Genomic DNA, 21,494 nt, shown 5'->3' with positions numbered 1-21,494 from the left:
TCCAGTGTGAAATATAACAATTAAATTATCATCACATATTAACATGAATAATTCCTCTTACCAATATTTACCAGGAAAAATTGGGCACTTGTTAATTCTGTGTTCACACAGTTAAAAAAACAAAATAAAATGAGCAGAGTGAGAGCGAAGTGTTTCACTCTATAGGCTATTAACATATTCTTTGACAGCAACTCTGTAGTGGAAAACTTAAATTCAGGATTAATCTTAGAATACAAATGTTGCATCAAAGTCAGCAACTTCTGGTCTAGATTGGTATCTGCCAATTTATTTCATAATCTATTTCTGTCATTCAAATAAACAGTGACACAGCAATCCACAAACACTAAATAATTTCAGCTTCCAATGCTTCACATATTTGTTAAATAAATGAGCCAACACAAAGCAGTGATCCAAGATTGAATATCCTTCATAAAAACCAGCCTGTGCTTCAGATAATATTGTTTGTCATAAAATAATCCTCTAATTTGTATAATAAATATTTAGCATACAGTTTGGCCACTATTAACTGACTGGTTTTTAATTTGCTGGAAGTTTCTGGTTCTTTTCTTATATATTGGAACCAGAATCCTAATATAGCATAATCTCAATTTAAAGGACCATTTGAGGGGAAGGGGTGTCTGTTAAATCAGAACATCAGTTAAACATGAATGTACATCATTTGAGTATATTTATGCAAATGTTTGCACTATTTGCATAATTATGTAATAACTTTAATTACATTAATTTTCTAAAGTCTGGTTCAGTGGCCTTGTCTGCTAAATGGAAGTGATTGTCCATTAAATGGGGGTGAAGTCAGAACTCAAATTTTGTATGATAAATGTTAAACCTTTTAAACCAAAGCTCGTTAAATTGAGGTTTCTTTGTATTCCACCCTTGGGCAAATTTCTTATCAAGAAAAAATAGCTTAATTAAGAAAGAACACACCAACTTACATTATATTTAAATACTTCTGCAAGAATATAATTTTCTCCAGGCGTTATATTATTCATAAGAATATGTATTCTTATGGGCTTAGGGCCATCCCTTGAGGCTATCAAACGCCTTGAGGCTATCCAAGGCCAGGATCTGTAAATGTGAGATAAAAAACTGCTTACATTAAAGGCAACGTGTTACAAAATATATGAGGTATTTGGGAGTCAGTGATGAAACTCTTCTCTCTCAGGTGACTGGAAAATCAGTAAAATGATGGAATCACACTTATTTTTAAAAAGGAAATAGAGAAAAGGAAGCTTGAAAAGAAACATATATATATTTTAAAGTTTTAAAGTTTCTGTTGAGGTTTGAACCAGCAGTACTTGGGTACTAAGGGAAAAGTTATTCTGATTGTTCTAATGCAACAATCAGGATAAAGGTCTAAAAAAATACTGGAGCTTAGTTACAGGGATAGTCCTTCCTCTGCAAAGTAGCCAATGTGCACTGAGCTTAATTTGCAACAAATGAAGTATTTGACTCGAAACAGACAGGAGCGTTCGCAGCAACATAACTTCAGAACCTGAGATGAAGGAACATACCCTGAAGCTGCTCTGAAGGTGAGTGGAAAATTAATAGACAATAATGTCATCCATTTCAAAACCAGTTGCCTGCCAGTTCTAGTGATGGGGCGACCTGGCTGAGTGTAGATAAACCCTTTGTTGCCTTATAGTTCCTGATTTCCATTTTTCTTCATTCCCAACAAATGTTTTATATAAGGCAACAAAAATTCATTTCTGTTCATCTTTTACAGGGGTTGCCAACAATTTGTTTTATCTGGGGTTTTTTCCTTTCTGTGTTTCTTTTTTTCTTTTTCCATTGGATCTCTTAGTATTTATTTGAGATTATTTTTACAAGGATAGAGGATTACATTCTCTAAAAAGCTTGAATTATGGTCTGTGGTTATTTCTAGTTATCTTCACAATTATCTCAATGTATATTTGTTGAAGGGGCAAAAAATCAATCTATTTCTGTGGCTAAAAGTTCTTGAGTGATTCACCCTTATTATTTATTAGGATGTGCAAATCAGCCCTGATTCGGTTCAGACTGGAAGTTCAAGAATTGAGGATAGTATGATTCAGTTCAGGTGTGTGCTTCAAGATTTGAGAGTAAATCAATTCCATTTGAGCGACTTTGAGATTTGTTTAAAAAGAAAGGTTCATCTATAGCAGTGTTTCTCAAACTTGGCAACTTTAAGATGTGTGGATTTCAACACATCCCCAGCATAGCTTGCTGGGGAATTCTGGGAGTTTAAGTCCACACATCTTAAAGTTGCCAAGTTTGAGAAACACTGATTTATAGGCTATCATGGGGAAGCACCAAAATACTAACAGTTGCTTCATTTCAGGGGCTAATTTTGAGGAATAATTTTTGGCTTCTGATCTTCAGGGATTTTTTTTTCAAATAACTTTATTACATTTTAAGATAAGAACAATTAAAACTAGCAAATATTAAAGAAAAAGAATGAAAAAGGAAACAAAGAATGCAAAAGAAGAGAAAAAATGAAGTCAAAAGTGCAAAAAGAAAGAAAAAGAGAGTACAAAAAGGAATGACTTCCAACTTTTCTCACAACAGATATGTGTCAACTAAACTCTTACTCTAAGTTTATAACATAACTTTCATTTTTTCTATTGTCCACTATTGTTTCTAATCATCAAATCCATACATATTTTCATTTTTTTCTGTTTCACACAAAAAGTCCAAAAATAGTTTCCAAATAGCATCTTCAGGAATCTTTTGATGAGAATGTTATGTATGTAATAATGGGGTTCATGGGGTGCCAGGAAGGTTAATATAATTGGTTGGCAAACTTGACCTCTCCTAGAAAGGTCTTTGCTGGGATACCAGCTGGGGCAGGACACTTTGGTGAAGCCTGGTGTCTTTTGTGTAGAATTCGATAGTGTCATTATTGTGGTTTGCTAGTAGTATTTGACGTTAGTTAGCAGAGGCAGCACTACCATACTTTCACAAGCATAATGAAAGGGAATTGTGGCCTTAATACCGCTACCCATTCTTAAAAACATATTTGGACCAACCTTTGCAGGTGTTCACTGCTACCCATACGTTTACAGTTCAGCAATCAAAACTGCTAGTCTGTCAGAATTTAAAAGTCATATTTGACTCAAGAGTGCATATTTGATTGGTCAGCCCCAGCCATATTCAGAGTGCTAGGAGCTGGAATAAATTCCCAGTTGTGTTGATGGTACCAGCATAAAAGTGATTCTTTCTATTAACTCAAGACAGAGCAAAGCTAAAGCTTGTGGCTGACCACATTCAAGGTGAAAGCTGAGAAAGTGAATGAAGCCGAAGCAACATTACTCTTGACGCTCCACAAGAACTCTGATAGGCAGACATTCAGTGATGTGATCAAATTCAGTGGCTGGTTATTCATGTCATTGTCAGAGAACTCATCCCACACAAACCCATTTCGGCCTTCTCCACATAGTGAAGTTGCAACATTGGCATTGTCTGAAACAATCCCTGAAGAAGCAGAAAAACCATTAAATTTGTGAAGAGCTTCCCAAAGCTGCAAAGCACTTCATGGCCAGCTGATTCAATTTGTTGCATCAAAGTGGATCTCCACTTTGATTTGTGAACAATGGAATCATTTGACTGAAGTTTAAACTAATCAAAGCAGGTCTCCAAAGCTTTGCACAGCCTTATGATTTATTTGATTGGTCGGCTGATAGTTTCCTCACTTGATCCTTTCCTATCTATAAAAACTTCCAGCGGCCCAGAAAAATGCAGAGTAAATTCTCAAGGCAGAGTAGATTTGGTTACAATAAGACTAGTATTAGGAAGTTAGAGCTATTATAGTATGTCTTCCTTGTATAAGGAGAGAGAAGATCATAAGCAATAGAACAACTCTAGATTCTGTTATAATAGCTTTGAAAAATATAGGGTCTATTAGCCACTTTTTTCTCTACTAGGAACAAACCTTGCTCCAAGATTAGGGTTTATTACTTACTAACTTCTATCTTCTGAGAATCTTTGTCTCTAACAAGAAATATCCCAGCCTAACTGGAAACCAATAGCAATTTCTATCCAGTAACAAACAGCAGCTTTGGGCCATTTTAATCAGGATGAATGCATGGAATGTACTTGATATGTTTTTGATTTGGATTAGACAGTGTGTCCTTGTCATTAAAAAAAGAAGAACCAAGTTATATTGCATAGAACTTAAAAGGAAGGGCTGTCATTCAATAGCGGAGCACTTGCTTTGCATGCAAAACATCAACCCCAATGTCTTCAGGTAGAATTAGATAAGATGAGCATCTGAAAAGTTTATCCATGTAGATTGGGTATTTTAGGACTTAAAAGTCCATTATATCTAAAGGGAAGGTTGCTATAAACTATAGTAAGGTTGATGGACTAACAGCTGACTCAGTAAAATACAGTTTCTTATGTTCTTGTGGTGACACACTGAATATCACATATACTTAGTTTCTGAATTACAAGCTTTCCTTTCAAAATAATTTCAGTGTAATAGGCTGTATAGAAAAATGCGATCCCATTGCTTATCTTAAAGGAGCCTTGAGCTAATCATGCCTTTGTGAAACTCTAATGATTTTTCTATCAGTAGCAGAGGAGCAACAGATGTTATCCACAGGGACAATGATATAAATTCTACAGAACAATTAACTGTGACTATCTGCAGTATGCATGCTTCACAGTGAAATTCGTATATTAGCTAATAATGCAGGGTTTTATCGCTGTTTCACTTTCTGTTGCTGAAAATTACTGGTGTTGCTGATACTGAAATTATTCATGGTATAACACTTAATATTCAGCTCATCCAAGAAAATGGTTGTTTTAGCTTATATGTGAATCAGCCACCAGTTCAAAATGTTGAGCCTCGGTCTATATGGCCCTTAATAGCTTAGGTCTTTGGTATCTGGTGGAAACTTCTTCCTATGTGTGTCTATCTTTGTCCTAAGTTTCCCTTTGGAGGACCTTTTTGCAGGTGCTAACAAGTTGCTCCAGAAGCAGGGAAACCTCTAGCTCAGTGTCTCTCAACCTCAGCAACTTTAAGATGTGTGGACTTCAACTCTCAGAATTCCCCAGCCATGCTATCAGTATTTCTGGATAGTAATCTCTGGAGCAGAAAGTGTAGTCTCTTTCTCATGCGTGTGTTTTTATGCATAGAAAGTACCACAAATGGAATTTCAGCAAATAGAAGCATCTAGCCAATGTTTGCTGATCTTGGAAGCTACGTGGGGTCAGGCCTGGTTAGTAGTTGGATGGGAGACCATCAGGAAATCTCAGTAGTATCAATTAGATTAGGAAATGTTTTTAAAAAGTATATTGCAAACCATTTCTGTAATGCTGCAAGAAAACTACACAGATCGCCAGGAGTCTAGCTGAACTAGAAGCTGCGTTTTTCTCTTAGTAATGCGAATAAGGGAGACTGCATAATAATAAAACATGATCACACCCCATGCCATAGTGTTTGCTCTGTAGCAAGAGTCATGCCACTTAAGTTAGGGCACAAATTAATTGGCTCAGCTTCCTGAGATGGCCAGAAGCTATAGAATCATGGGAATACTCAAGGTGGTTTCAATCCCAGATTTGTACATCCCTTGAATATGGAAAGGACCTTGTTCAAGCTCAAAATTAAGAATTACAACTACTGTTGATGCTGAAGCAAATATAGTCCCCTAATCTTTACAGGATGGTCTTTAGCAAATTCTGGAGTTGAATAATCTGTGAGTCATTAGTTATATGTGAATATTTAGTGAATATTTAATAGTCAACATCATCAATTGACCTCTGAAGTTTCTGCAACATAGTTTAATATTTCACAGCATTTGGCAGTTGGCATGGTGTAACAGTCAACATTTTGCAGCATCTAATCAACGTTTCACCATATGTGACAGCTGGCAATATTTGACAGCATTTGACAGATTAGTTGAATTCATTCATTAATCCAAACAGTTGAATCTTTAATTTTGATGTTTAATTTCAGTTTCCAAATTTAGATGTCAAAATCATAGAAATTAAAATGGGTTTCAGAAAGGTCTTGATATTTCATGTTAATTTTTATCATACTGAACATAGGGTAAGGCTTGTCATGGGGTGGACAGGCCCTAGCTATGCCAAGTAACCTCTGAAACTTGGTGTATGGTACAAATTTGCTTTTACTATTGGTATATGGTGCAAACTGAGTTTCGCTTGTATTTGCTTTTACTATTGTAATCAAAATTTTCAATAATTTTTTTTTTTAAAAAAAGCACGCTGAGGGCGCTCAAGTCCTTTTCTTTTTTTGAGGAGATGCCCAGTAGTGTAAAGAGGTTCTGAACAATAGGAAAAATTGGATGTGCACAAAACTTGAAATGCTTGTCAAATAAGACCAAGTGTATATTTATTTTCTTCTGAACAGGTTACAGTCTCAGTGGAAGACATTTGCACTAGAGTATGTTCACAACTTAAAAGTGGTCTTGGGACCAGCATTGTTCCTGGAGGACCAGGTCATTTCTGTGGCTCGAAGCCCTTTGTCCTGTTTTAACTGAAGTACCAACTGCCACCCCCCCCACCCCCCGCTTCTTGGAGGAGGTGGATCTCATCAGAGATTATATTATGCTACTATGCTATGCATGAGACTATCTTTCTAGAGGGTTATGACATTTCATTTTGTTCAGAGAGGTATCCAGATTGTCTGGCATATATTTTAGAGACCACTTATCAGTTTTACTGCAATTACATTGGTTTCCAATTTGTTTCAATTCAGGGTGCCCGAATTTACAAATTATTCTCCATGTAATCTGTATTCTTCCTCAAAATCCCTGTTTCAGGGCCCTATTTGACTGGAACACAAGGACTTTCTTCCAGAAGCATCCAAGCAATTTTCTGAAATCCTTCTGAAGGGAAGTTATGTTGGCTGTATAGACATCCAGTTAACCCTGTATAGTTTCAGCACGACTTAGAAAGTATTCTGATCTTATTTTAAAGCATGTTTAATTTTTGTTGTATTATTTTTTAATTAATTGTATACTGTTTTGAGAGTTCTGTTGGGTAGAACATCATTCATAAATACTTTAAAATAAATGATGGTTTAAATGTCCTTAACTTTTTATACCCTGCATTTCTGTATACTATTTTGCTTGCTGACTGCAAATTATTTTCTAAAAATCAGTCTGAACCAGGAAATAAAAAATGACAGTAGAATTTCTATTAGGAGATAGATAGATATAATTAAATATATCTATTTTTTTTAATATGTTCCCTTAAAATTGTATTCTGATTAACTAGATTTTTTTCCTCCTGATTTCTCTGTACTTGGCTTAGATGGATTTATTTTTCAGTCAGTCATTATTCTGCTCTTTATTGCTCAGGTGTTAGTCACAGATAGCTTATTTTCTGACAACTTTTAATAAATGCAACATACAGGTTAAAAATGCAGGTCTAAAAATGCATCAATCTGTTTGTGTACCTATGTGTATGTTGTGTGTGTGTATGTAGGTATGAAAAATATTTGGCACTATTTTTTGTTAATTGAAATGCTCCTGTCCTTGCTGATTTATACGATCAGGAGGAGGAGGAAGAGAATGAAAAATGAACAAGTCATGGATTTTTCAGTGCTCTAATGACTTATACTAATGTATTCCTTCATCTAAATACAGATTTCTGTTTAAAATTCAACACACAGTGGTATTACGAATTCGAGTTTAATGGATTCTAAATAATTGCCCTTTAGAAATGATGAATAGCTGTTTAAAGACACTGATAAGAATATACTATTCCTCTCCTAACAATGGGCCTTCTGCATTGACTGTGTCATATATGCCTGAAATTAGTTTATTAATTTTTGTATTGATATGCAAAGTGCAGACTGATAGCAAATAAATTCCTCTAATCTCCCCCACCTACCCCAAAAGTCTCTGTGCAGTCATTCGGGGATGGGGGCTGAAAAGGAGATAAGAGGTAGCTTTTTGTATTGAAGCCATGCCACTGAAATGCAGATGGGTCTCATTTTCTACTTTCTTTGGTTTTCTCAGATTTTTATGCTTTAAGAAGAATAGGATCTAAAGATGAATTAATGACCAGGTTTTGCAAACTTCTGCATTCAAGAAGCTTTTGGGAGGCAATTCATGGTTTCTTTTTATGCAGCAAAACAAAACAAATTTTTTTTAGACTTGTTCGCCCCCTTTCTAAAGCCAGGGACCCAGCACGAATGAAATTAAAAATGCATTATTCATTTATTCAACATGATAACAGGCTGACAAAGATTTTACTTAGCAGTGGAGTTGGTTCCTTTGTTAACTGTATGGGGGTTCTTTAAAAATCCACCAAATTCTAATGATTTCAATGGGTCTTAGATGGATTATGCCCCAAATAATGTACAAAAGGATGCATTTTCCAAATGGGCTACAAGGACAACTGTAAAAAGCTATATTTTTGTTTTTAGGGATTACTGAATACAGTCCCAATTTTTCCTTATTATAGACATGAGAATCAGCACAACTCCTTAACATTTTCTCCTAAAGGGTTGTTATGACTTGGGGGAAGGAGGGGAGCAAATACTGTGCCCCCCACACCCTCCCTTATATATATATATATATATATATATATATATATATATATATATATATATCTTTGAAATAGCTCTACCTTTCTCTCAGGATCTTCTGTGCCTTCCTTTTAAAAGGAAGCCACCTGTCAAATGCCCCTAAAAAGAGTTAAATCAGCCCAGTCACTTCTGCTTCCTGAGGCTTTTCATTCAGGACTCCACCCTCTGAAGCTTCTTCTCTTCTCTATAGGAAGAGAGCCAGTTGGTGTAATGGTTAAGGCATCAGGCTAGAAACTGGGAGACCAGGAGTTCTAGTCCTGCCTGAGGCACAAAGCCAGATGGGTGGCCTTGGGCCAGTCATTCTCTCTCAGCCCTAGGAGATGGCAAACCACTTTGAAAAATCTTGCCAAGAAAATTGCAGGGACCAGTCCAGGCATTGTCAGGAGTCAAGGCTGACTGGAAAGCACCAGGAAAAAAAAAAAAAAGTAGAAGAAGAGAGTTGTGGCCATGCCCTCCCTCTTTCTATGTGCCCTTTTCTTTCGGTGTCTCCTTATAGGTTGCTTTCTCTGCACCTCACTGGTACCCAGTTGAGAATGGTTCTTCTGTTTGCCCCATGTCCCAGGGACATACTGCATCCCTAGGTCCATTCAGCAGGCCTTTTCAGATTTGCTCACTGCTTTTGTGTCCTTCATTATGTATTTAACTTGAATCATGGTGTATTTAACTTGAATTTTGCTATAATAGGCTCCATTCTTAACTATAGGTCATCCATAAACCGGGTGTTCCTAACCCAGGGATTACCTGTAGAGTAAATGACCAGATCCTGGAAGCTCCCACTCCAAGAAAGGTGGATTGCCCTGAAATAATTCATTTTTAAGCTAGAACATAGAGCGGCCATCATGAAAACATGATGAATTTGAGAGAATCAGTTTGATACTGTTTATTTGTAAATGAAAACTCTTGAAAAGAGAGGAAAGGGCAGATTGGGGCACTTCTATTCCATATTTTTTGTTCATATATTCTGAAATAAAATATTAATTATTGTAAACAACTGGTCCTTTGAGCAAATGACAGGATATAAGAAGTATCCCCACACACCACTTTACCAGGAAAACAGCTGATCAGAGAGAATATAACATCAATATAAGAGCTTTCAGTTTATCATTTCAGGTGGTGACAGCAAGATTTTAAAGTATTTTTTATCTGCAAATAAACTTAGAAGAACTTATTCCATTTCTGACTACATAAGCCAAGTTTCTACCACAACTAGGAGAGTCAATGAAGTAGAAATACTAAATAGGAAACCTTATCCACATAATCCCTAACGGCAATAAAACCATGCTCAAAATAGTAAAGAGATCCAAAAGGGGAAGTGTTCTTATTCCAGCAAGTGAGTCACCAAGACTGAGCAGTTAATGGGATATTCACACATAGATTTGTGATTATGAAATTACACAGATACTGTGCTTTTAAGAGTATAAGAACAGCACTTAATAGCAAAGGCCCATCATAGTCCAGTGTGTATTTTCTCACAGAGGTGGGCAAAGGGCTTGCAAGCAGCAAGTGAAGATCTCTTTGTCTCCCACCATGGTTCCCCTGCACCTGATATTGGTAGTCATGCTGCCCCATGCTGGAGATTACATTGAGTCTTCAAGACTAATAGCTCTCAACAGATCGGCCCTCGTGACTTTATTTGGTCCCCTTCTCAAGCCACCCAAGTTAGTGGGCATCACCACATCTTGTGGCAATGATTTCCACAGATTAATTATGTGCCAAGTAAAGTATTTTTTAATTCCCTGCTAAATCTCCTTCTAATCAGCTTTGCTGGATGACGACCCCCTAGTCCTTGAATTTTGAGAGAGGGAGAAAAATGTCTCCCTGTCTATGCTTTCTGTGCTAGACACAATTTTAGATCCTTTGATCATGTCCCCTCAATCACCCTTTCTCCTACTTAAAAAGTCCCAGACTTTCTAACCTTGTCTTTTATGGAAGGTGTTTGACTCCCCCTACACTTCCCACCCCAATCATTTTGTCTAGTATCTTCTGGACTTTTTCTAGTTTATCGTATTCCTGCACTATATACAGTATTCCAGATGTGGACATAACATAGATTTGCATAAGAGCATTACAGTGGTGGCAGTTTTATTTGCAGTCCCTTTCCTAGTAATCCCAAGCATGGAATCTGCTTTTTTCACAGCTGCCACATGCTGAGTCAATATATTCCTTGAGCCATCCAACGTGTCCTCAGGATCATTTTCATGGTTATTTACAGAAGCTCAGACCTGTCAGTCTGTATAAGAAATTAGATTTTCCCCCCCCTGCTCCAATGTACATCATTTTATGCTGACCTAAATTGAACTGCATTTTAAATAAAATATGTAATGAAGATGCTTTGCCTATGGATCTTAGTGCCACAGTATGTATTCAAAATTTGAAGAAGCCTCAGAAGCATTGAAATCTATCCAAAATTTGATGGCAGGATCTGACCTTCCATGATTACCTGTTATACAAGTGGTGGTCAAAAATTTCAGACTGACATCTGTATGTATACCTGCTTGTTAAGGGTGGCATGATATTACAGTACTGTTTCTTAAAGATGACAGAGACAATGAATAAATATATTAATAAGTGAATGAAACTTCCACAGTAAATTTAAACTAAACTATTCCAATTAGAAGAAATTAAAATGTGTCAAATATGTAGGCTGCTATCTTTAAAAAGTCACTGTTCATGGATGGATTGTTACTCTGTATTGTCTAATCTCATTGTAATGAGAATGTATTACTATAGTGTTATTTTTCTGTGGTAAGGAAAGTAAGGAAAAAACCTTTATTGTTGCTATTTGACTAGCTAGATAGGTAGGTAGGTAGGTAGGTAGGTAGGTAGGTAGGTAGGTAGATAGATAGATAGATAGATAGATAGATAGATAGATAGATAGATAGATAGATAGATAGAAAAGATAGTCTTGTTTTATACTAAAAGTATTTCTATGATTAATTTTGCAATTCTAAATCTCAAAGCTAGAATTTGGAAATTCAAGACTTAATATTGTGTCTTGACTTGATGTGCATTACAACAGAATTACCTGGCTTTTTTCTTGATATATATACAAAAGGAGACAATACATTTTAACCTCTAACTTACTTTCCAGTGAAGCCATTCTTTACTATGCATTGATATTACAGATGTATCTGCAATAATTAAATCAGATAACCAATTTATAAAAAATCTTCACATTTCATACTAATTATCTTAATGGAATATTGTATTTATATTAGTGGCCTTGCTTCATCCTCCCACTTTTTACTATTGTGAGTCCTTGGGCCTTTGACAGTTAGGATGTTATAAATCTTTGTTAAACCATGACAACAAGTTAAGAAGCTTGCAATCAAGCAAATTAGATGATGATGGAGCTTTGCTCAATTTACCTCATTTCAGAGGGGTTGCCATGGAGCCTAGCAGTGCTGAGAATTGCCATAATCTTCTGAAGGTCTGGAAGGGCTCAAGATATATATCCACATATGTATATATGCATATGATGATTTTATCTGGGGATAGTTGCACTACATTCCCATGTTATGCTAGAGTTAGGGTGAAATTGCCTCGTATTAATGGCAACTTTGTATGATAGCTATATATTACCTCCATAATTGGAGGAAGTATTCTTTGCAGAACCAGTAACGGGATTCTGAGCTGGAGGTGCTGTCCTGCTCATGATCCAGGACCTACTTGTGAGCTTCTCAGAGTCATCGAGTTAGGTTCAGCGGGAGCACAACATTAGATTGGATCAATCTTTAGTTTGAATCAAAATAGCTTTTCTTATATTCTGGTAAATTCTAATTTAATTTAATTTAATTTAATTTAATTTAATTTAATTTAATTTAATTTAATTTTCTTAAATATTTTTTTTATCCCACCTTTATTTTTATAAATAACTCAAGGTGGCAAATATACCTAATACTTCTTCCTCCTCCTATTTTCCCCACAACAACCTGTGAGGTGAGTTGGGCTGAGAGTGACTGGCCCAAAGTCACCCAGCCAGCTTTCATGCCTAAGGTGGGGCTAAAACTCACAGTCTCCTGGTTTCTAGCCTGGTGCCTTAACCACTAGACCAAACTGGCTCTAATTTAATTCTATGGCCAATCTTTAGAAATAGACTAGAGCTGACTAGAGCTATTGGTCACAAGTTTTTAAAATAGTATTTATTTATTATTTTTCATTTGCAACATTTATATGCAACCTGTAACAGAGGAAGTTCGCATGGGGAAAAAATCCTGATTTTATTTCTTCAAGTCTGTCTTCTGCAGTTTCCAATCTATCCCAAAGTTTACAGTTGATAGCACAGGGATGTTTGGAGGATTGGTGGTAGGCGTCAAAAAAGTCAAGATGACTTGACATAAATGAAGCCTCACTCCTTTTTAACAAGCAACACACATAAAAAGGGCAGGGCTTTGATCTCACAGTCATGACTGCCATCTTGACTTTTTTGATTCCCTGACCCAGCAATGTCCCTGTTCTATAGAAGTTGGGATTATCTGATATATCTGTCTTCTGTACGAAATGGTGAGGCACAATCAAATAAAATATGTGTATTAATTAGAGCACAGGGAACTTGACATAACAAATTACTAAGTAAGTAATACTCGTAGAACTCAGCAGTTTTTCTTCCAGCTTAACTTACTGATAATAGAAAACACAATACTAGTAACTTGGAAATACCAAAAAGCCGACTTCCATGCCCCATGATTTAACTTTCCAGAATAATCCAAAGAAAACTTCCCCTAAACCCCCTACAATCACCAAAAATTAAAGCTCCTCTCCTTTACCATCGTTTGGACCATACAGAATACAATCTAATGATTAAGTTGCGAATAGTGATATTCATTAGCAGTTACTGGACTGACACAATGACTAATGTCAGCCCAATTTCAGTAAAACTCCTGCATATCCATCAAGATAACATTTAGTTTGTTTGGAATTATTCTGAATCTATTTCATTACCTTAATAATTATCCTTTATAACATCAATAGGGATGATTTCAGCAAGTGTCTGGAGTTGGGTAGAAAAAAAAAGAAGCAGCTATTTTGAACTTTGCTGAGACAGCATCTTCCTTATTTTCCTGTTTCTTGCATGGTTTCAAAAGCCTAGCATAAATATGTTAACCTGACATGGCACAAATGTCTTGTGTTTGGTTAGTTAGTATCAAATCCCTTAGTCTGCCAATATTTATGATCTATCTATAACATTAGATAAAGTTAGTTATCTCAGACACACATACACAAAGATATATATTGCATATATGATGGTTATATATTATCTCCATCATTGGCAGACGTATGCCTCCCAGTGCCAATAGCTGGGGATTATGAAGGGAGGTTCAATCTTGCTCATGATCTTGTTATTTAGTTACCTTATACCTACATAAGGATATTAATTTACTAGACTGCCTATTCATCCCATAGAGTTCTCTGTATGGCTTACAGTAGAAATGTTGAAATATAATAAAGCATAGCATACAAATACAGCATAAAATTAAACATTAAATAAAACAATAACAGCAGAAACTGCTCAAAGACTGCCTGCTCCTCCACTGTAAATAATACACGGGGGGGGCGGGGGGGGAGAAGTTTGCCACATCATAATGAAGATCTGGTAGGATACATGAGCACTTGGATTTAATATTACATACAATAGAACAGTCTCAGAAGAAAAATGTTTCTGAACAAAGGCAAAGTAATTCACAGTGACAGTTCATCCCCCCAAAACAGGAAAATTATACATAAGAAAATGCTACTAAAATTGGATGACGCCCGACAAATAAATGCACGTTTTGGGCATGCATTATCAAGAGATAACGGATTTTTTTTCCTAGATAGAGATTGATTTCTAGTTAGGAAATGATAATATACAGAATATATCACTGCTTAGCCATTTTGGAGAGTTAAGATATTTGTTTAATGCTATCTATTTCACATACAATGCTTGTTATACAACACATAATAACTCACAAACATTACAAGGAAAAACACAATAAAACTACACTGTTACCAGACTGTGTTCACACATGTGCATGACAGTGCACAATGAATGCACTGAGCGAGTCATAAAAGTGAGGAATAATGAACTCAAAAACCACTCAAGTTACAGTTTATTTTCTGAATATGCACACAGACCCACCTATTTTAAAAAAGGAAAGCAGCTTCATTAGTATATCCAAGAAATATCATGGGCTGGTGAAAATGGTGGGCAAAAAGATAAATTTAGAGAGCAGAAAGACAAGAGGTAGACCATGTGCTTACAATTACATCTTCCCGAGATAGGGGAACCAACCCAAAAGATTTTGCTTCCAGAATTGAAATATATCATACCATAGGCTCTCTACTAACTGAGAAAACTCAGGGAGGCAGTGAAGGACAGGAAGGCCTGGCGCGATATGGTTCATGGGGTCACGAAGAGTCGGACACGACTTAACGACTGAACAACAACAACAACAAGGCTCTCTACTATACCATGGGCTCTCTACTAATATACTAAATAATCTAAAAACAATAATAAATACATAAATAATTATATAATAAATAATAATAATAATATAATAAATAAAAATGTACTAAATATACCATGGGCTCTCTACTAATTTCCTAGTTTTCGTTATGAAGAAAAGGATGCCAAAAAAAACCCACCTCAAATTGCTTGGGTGTCTTTAGTTCTAGGTCATTCAGAAGTGACAATTAATGGATAACATTAAAAGTCAGTTTTGGCACATAATGGATTGTGGTGATAGGGAAACCCTATGGAAGCTTAACCATTATTAGGTATCCTACAAGCAAAGAATGGGGTACAAAAATAGATTTTAAACTGTGACTAAATGGTTGCACTTGGCTTGAGACTTTGGGTAGGAACTTCCCCCAAATGCCCTGGGTTCCCATATTTGATCAGTCTTTTAGTCTCAAAATCAGCAGTCCGTATGTAAGATGCAACTTTCTACAAAGTGCCAAAAATACAGCTTTCTAGCATGCTATACATAGCCCATGCTTTGGGTTCATTGGCACTACCATCTGGCAAAGGTGATAACGTTGGCTGAATTAGTGGGTTTACAGGTAACAGTCAGAATTTAGCTAAGTGGATGGTTACTTGATAACCAGGCCATTTCTGTAGAGCAATGCTTCTTAATTTACTCATCATATTCTCTGACCCTTTTGCCTGTTGATGTTACCCGGCAACCCATCTGTGGATAAGCTGACCCTCGAATTGTTAACACAAATACCATGAAAAATGTGCCACCTGAGGATAAGGTGACCCTCACATTTTCTGCATGTTTTAATTTTCACAATTAGCTTCTCTGTGAGTCATCTGCAGATGTTTCATGGTATTTAGTTAAAATTCGAGGATCACCTTATCTATGAACATCTATGGAATATGGGATACTTTAAAAAAGTATTCCCATATATACTTGCAGATAAGCCCATCTGCAGATGAGTGAAACCCAATTTTGGGGGTGTATTTTGGCACCTCAAATTCTTGGCTTATGCATGAGTATATATGGTATTCTGTTGAGGGTCTTAACAGTCCTTCCTCAGCAATGAGGGAGCCACTAGAAGCTCACTCCATGGTTAACTTCCTCTCACTCTGGGATCTCACACATTTCAGTTTACACCACCAGTGAGTTCAGGACACTTCCTTGGTTCAGTGTCCATGGTTTCCAGCCACATAGGGATACCTCTTCTGTTCACGCTCCATTCACTGTATTCACTGGAGCTAATGCCATCAAATGACAGCATGGGGAACATGTCTTCACAGAAGAGATACATGCAATACCAGGGCAGAGTTATTGCTTGCAAATTTTAGCCCCGGGGCAACAGAGGAAACTAACGTTGGAATGGTTCTGTGAAAACCAATGCATTTTCTACAAAATATTAGATTTTCAGATGACCGTTTAAGAGCTTAGGTTTTTTGGCAAGAAATGTTCTCTGTTGGAAAACTAGCATAAGAATAGAAATAATATAACGCTAGCTGCTTAACCAGTACGTTTGCATGCACAGATCTATGACCGATAGTATACTTTAAGCTTTTCTTTCATTTTTTGTGATATGGTAGCAGATGCACATGCACAACCCAATAGAAACAGGATATACCTCTTTTTTTAAAAGACACATTCAATAGCAATTTTTTTTAAAAAATCCTTTCAACAAACTAGTCCTCATGGGTATATCTGGTCAGCCACTATCAGCCTACTGAGTCAAAGCTAAGATCTTGTTTTTAATTACTTAATTTATCTTTATTTATTGCAACAGTGATAGCATTCAAATGACACTAGATCATTTAAAAACCTCTTAGCAAGATCCTATTGGGAATGACATATAATTGAAAACATTTAGCAGAATATTTTAGGGAATGATGCCAAGGAATGAACAAGAGACTCACATTTCAGTTTAAAGTACCAGACAAAAATCATTTCAAACAGTCAGGGCTGTAGCTGGGAGAAAATGCAGGCTTTGTAATTTACATAGACTTTATTTTTTATAACCTAAAATTATTTTCTCTCTTTGTTGCATTTGACATCTTACTAACATCTCTTCTGAACTGTCTGACATTCCCTTTAATTAACTAGCAAGACATAACAGGCAATGCACTGATATAAAAGGATTACATCATTAGCTGAAAGTGGTGGAGGGATCAAGTCCCACATATAAGGCTGTGGAAGCAGTAACCTCTGTATGGATGGCTAGGGGTCAGGTCACATGTAATTGATTTCCTTGCATTTTGCAAAAAAAGAAATAATTCCCACTTTTTCATATGTGGGAAAGCCACATATCAGTTGGCTACAGTAAATCCTCTGGCGTGTAAGTAATGGCAGAGTATGGATCCAATCATTTGTTTTTATCTATCTATCTATCTATCTATCTATCTATCTATCTATCTATCTATCTAATCTCCAATCAACACCTATACATATAGATATGCGATCTTTACATATATACTGCGCATATATTTCTAGCTAATCAGCAATGTGAGGTGGAGATATTAACAATGGTAATGAAACATAACCTGTCAGCAACACTTAAAGGAATCAGCAACTGTTAGAGCAGGAAATAGAATTGGCCAGATCAGCAGCTGGCATTTTCTTGCAAACTTACCCACAAGGGAAGGGTGCACAGATGTCTGCTTCTATATAGATATAGGTCCCAGCTAGTCTAGCTTGATTATCACCGACATCCATTCCAATCAATGCATCCATGTGTTTTAAGCTTCCAGTACAGACTGACTAGTCTCTATCAATGGATGCCCCAATCTATCCAAATGTCAGTGATCCACTGAAGTATAAGGTATGCATTTCCTTCCCTGAATTGAATAAGAAAGGGAATATGAATAGGGAATCTTTTTTGTTTGTTTTTGTACCTGAATTTGGTGCAAAATGATGACTTTGGAAGGATATGTAAAAATTTCTGTATGAAATGAGAAAAACACTGGCAAAAATTAATACAAAAATCAGTTTTTTAAATAGTCTATTTCGAACAGAGTTAAAGAAATGAGCACAAATACATGCCAATAGATATCTTTAAGATCACAGTCAGATGTTTCAAAATGTATTGTGTCAACTCTCAATTCTGAGGTGTTCTGCAGTGCACTTAATTATTAAATTGGCCGGGGAGAATATGAAATGGTTTTTCAGCTTACCACCAGAAGCTGAACAGAGATCTTAAAATGTATTAAATCTAAAAACATATACAAACTTACCAAATAAACTCTGGTATATAGGCTTTTACAAGGTTTCAAATACATCAGCAAGGCACTGATATTTGAAAGCATCAAAGAGGAAGAAATAGCAGACTGAAGACGGCTCTGCGAAAAGCAGAACTGACAATAGTGGTAGAATGAAGAGCCAGCTAGTAGACCAGCTCTTCGAAACCTCTCTGGACAAGGAGAGGACTTGAGATCATTCACAAGTGCTCCAGACAGCTGATCCTCATCAGGAGATCACAAGATAGTAATCTCTGGCAGGTTTAGAGCTCTGGGAGACAAGGGAATAGCCATCTTGCTCAAACCGCAGTCAGCGCCTTTGAAAGGACACTAAGTTCACATACTTCTCTTTTCTAATCACTTTCAGAAATTGCTTTTTAACTGCTTTTCAGCTATTAGAAACATTTGGATCAACAAGTTTTACAACACTGGGTAAATTTCCTTCAATCCATGTGATTGAGGGTGATTAAAACTTTGATTTTAGAAAGTTACAAATGGACTAAACATCCAGATAAATTTGAAATAAGATTTTGGAATTAATTATAAAGAACCTTCCCATGGGAAAATGTTTTTGTTTTGAATATTTAAAAAAACATAATAAGTTTTTAAAAATGGGACACTAGAGGCAACTAAAGATTGCAATTAATGGAGAAGAACACATAAACTCAACTTACAATTGCAGAATGTAATTGTAGCAATTGAAGCAATTGAATTGCTACAAGTAATTGTAGTAATTGAAGCAAAATATTCTAACTTTGGACATATTGAAGGATATTTTTGAAAAATGGACTCAGAAGTTAATATTAATAGTGTCAACAGAGGCATCTGCCTCTATGGAGAGGCTGTGTCTAAAAGATGTTATGGAAGAGGAACAGGTTTTACCTGACAAGATCGTGACTGAGTTGAAAGTGAATGACTGGCTACAAGAATGATATGGAAAAAGATGGTACACTGAACGTACAAAAGAAACTGGATGATGCTTTAATAATTAAAAGGGATATACAAACAATAAACCAAGTGACCTGATAATTTCCTATATTGGATTTACAAAAGAGGCTTATTAAAATTTTGAAGAATCTTTTTTTAATAATTTTTTTAAATTTTAAAAAACAGAAAGATAAAAACTAACAAGCACTAATAATCAAGAAAGAATAGAAAAAAAGAAAGAATAAAGAAAAAGAAAGCGAAAGTGCAGAAAAAGAAAAAAGCAGAAATACAAAAAAAAAAGACTTCCAACTTTTACAACAGATATAAGTAAAACATACATTAAACTCCTACTTTATATTCCTTTCTTTGTTAGATAGAAACAAACAATGATAAACTAGCTCTTGCAACATTAGAGAATATTACATTTCCAAAGACAAAATTGATTGACAAATATAAACGGAAGGCTGCACCCAAAACTACATAAGCCTGTCATGAAATTTGAAGAGTCATCTAACAAGAGTCTGCTTCTTCGAGATGTCCCACTGCAATGATCTGTGAGAATGTCTCTGAGAAACAAGGGGAGGAAGAAGAGGGGCTGCAGACTAGGCAGATAACAGGCAGCTTCGTCTGCAGAAGCAATGGGGGCATGGCAAACATCTCAGAAGGGACTCTTCCTAGTTTCTTGGACTGTAAAGGTGAGGGGGCAGAGATGTGCTTTCAGACTTACAAGATTCTGTTATTGTAACCTTGCAATAAAGGTAGTGTTAGTACTTATGGTTGGGGCTTCTTGTCTGGACTACCTCAAAGGGCTGACATCCACAAAAGAAGTTTGCCTCAGGAATTCTGACTTCTTCAACTGAATTGCTCTTTCGGAGAGTCACCCAGCAGCATCAGAGTCAACACATCTGAAACAGAAAGAAATACTACCTCACTGCTTGTCAGTCGAAATGGCACCTTTCCGGGATGCTTGACATTTTTAATTGAAACACTATCATTTTTGGTGTTAATTAATTTGAACAAAAACTCAGAAATGCTTTAAAGAATAACATAGTGAACATTCTTATATGTTGGTTCAAATCTGTGAACTGAATATGTAGTTATCAGCAAAATGTTTCATTTGATTCCAGTATTGTTAATGTTGGTCTCTAACAGCCAAATTATCCACTTTTACTTGAGGATAGAGATCAGTAAGTTTAGCACAAATGTCCCGAGAAAGAGGACATCTGGCAGGTGTCTCTTTTGAAGTCCTGTGAGGAATAAAACAATATGCCATTAAAATGTTTAGCACCTCCTTTCCAGTTCCTCCCTTAATAGACTTTTTTTCCCCCCAATAGTGATGAAAATGTTCTTTCTTCCCATTATAGGACAATCAAGAGAAGCAGGATGTTTTGAATTTTGCAAAGCTTGAAAAATGCAGTTTTTACTGGGTATAACTTGTAACCAGTCATAAGGATATCCAAAATGAGCAAAAATGTCTTGACAATGGAAGCCAGAAACAAAACTGCCTCCAGATAAGACGAAGAATCACATGGTCGAATTGTAATTTCCCATCAGGGTTCCTTAATTACAGCATCTTTCAGTTTTTGAAATGTAGTCAGATGCTACAGACCAGTACCAAGTGACTCCATTTCTAGTCAGCAGGTACAATATATATATATATCTGCATAGCGAGGAATAAATTTCATGAGATAGCCACAGGTAGTTAGAAAAGAACATGGCAAATCCAGATTCTCAGGAATCACGGCTTGCAGAATAGCATCTACCTTCTACAGATCAGTTTAATTCTGTTAATTGAGACAATGTATCCTAATATAACAATTCATACAACACCAAAGTGATATTTGCTTTTGTTTAGTTTGAGTCTTCTTTTATGGAATATCTCAAAAACTTCCATCAGTCTATCCCAAAGCTCTTCAACAATTGCTGTATAAACAACATCATACTTACGCCAGATACCATTTGGATAGAGTTTACCACCTCAGGTGCGCTTGAGAATCCAGATGGAACTTTATAATAACTATGGTGCAATGTAAGGTAAAATGTAAAATGGCAGGATTATGGTGCCAATTCTACTTGCCAAAACCTTTAGTGGTATCTAATTTAGCAAAAATCCAAGCACTTTGCATAGCATGTAGAATATCATTTAATGGTGATGCAGGATGATGTTCTCACATCACAGCCTTGTTTATCACCATCACATCAATACAAAGGTAGATTTCATTCATGACTTTTTTTTTTTTTTGGCACAATCATCATGTTCAATACCCAGTTTGTACTTTCATATATTTATCCGAATGTTATTCTACCACATTGTCTCTAAGTCACCAT

General features: G+C 36.1%; 1 protein-coding gene across 12 annotated transcripts in view; it reads right to left on the bottom strand.

The window, feature by feature from the left end:
- Positions 1-21,494, bottom strand: part of LOC112540344 (uncharacterized) — a 542,784-nt gene that overhangs the window by 19,731 nt on the left and 501,559 nt on the right. For 11 of the 12 annotated variants that reach the window (XR_015793932.1, XR_015793933.1, XR_015793976.1 and 8 more), the window contains one exon: positions 14,467-20,071. The gene's annotated coding sequence lies outside the window, so the exon portion shown is untranslated. Of the gene's footprint in view, positions 1-14,466; positions 20,072-21,494 lie in introns of those variants that run through there. The other variant, XR_015793965.1, reaches the window with a different exon arrangement.

Source organism: Python bivittatus, unplaced genomic scaffold (assembly GCF_059951505.1).
Source record: "Python bivittatus isolate LINGU-HERP-01145 unplaced genomic scaffold, Pbiv_v1 ctg000840_np1212, whole genome shotgun sequence".
NCBI classification, from domain to species: Eukaryota; Metazoa; Chordata; class Lepidosauria; order Squamata; family Pythonidae; genus Python; species Python bivittatus.
The sequence above is the reverse complement of the archived record's forward strand: the minus strand, read 5'-3'. Positions and strand labels throughout refer to the sequence as shown.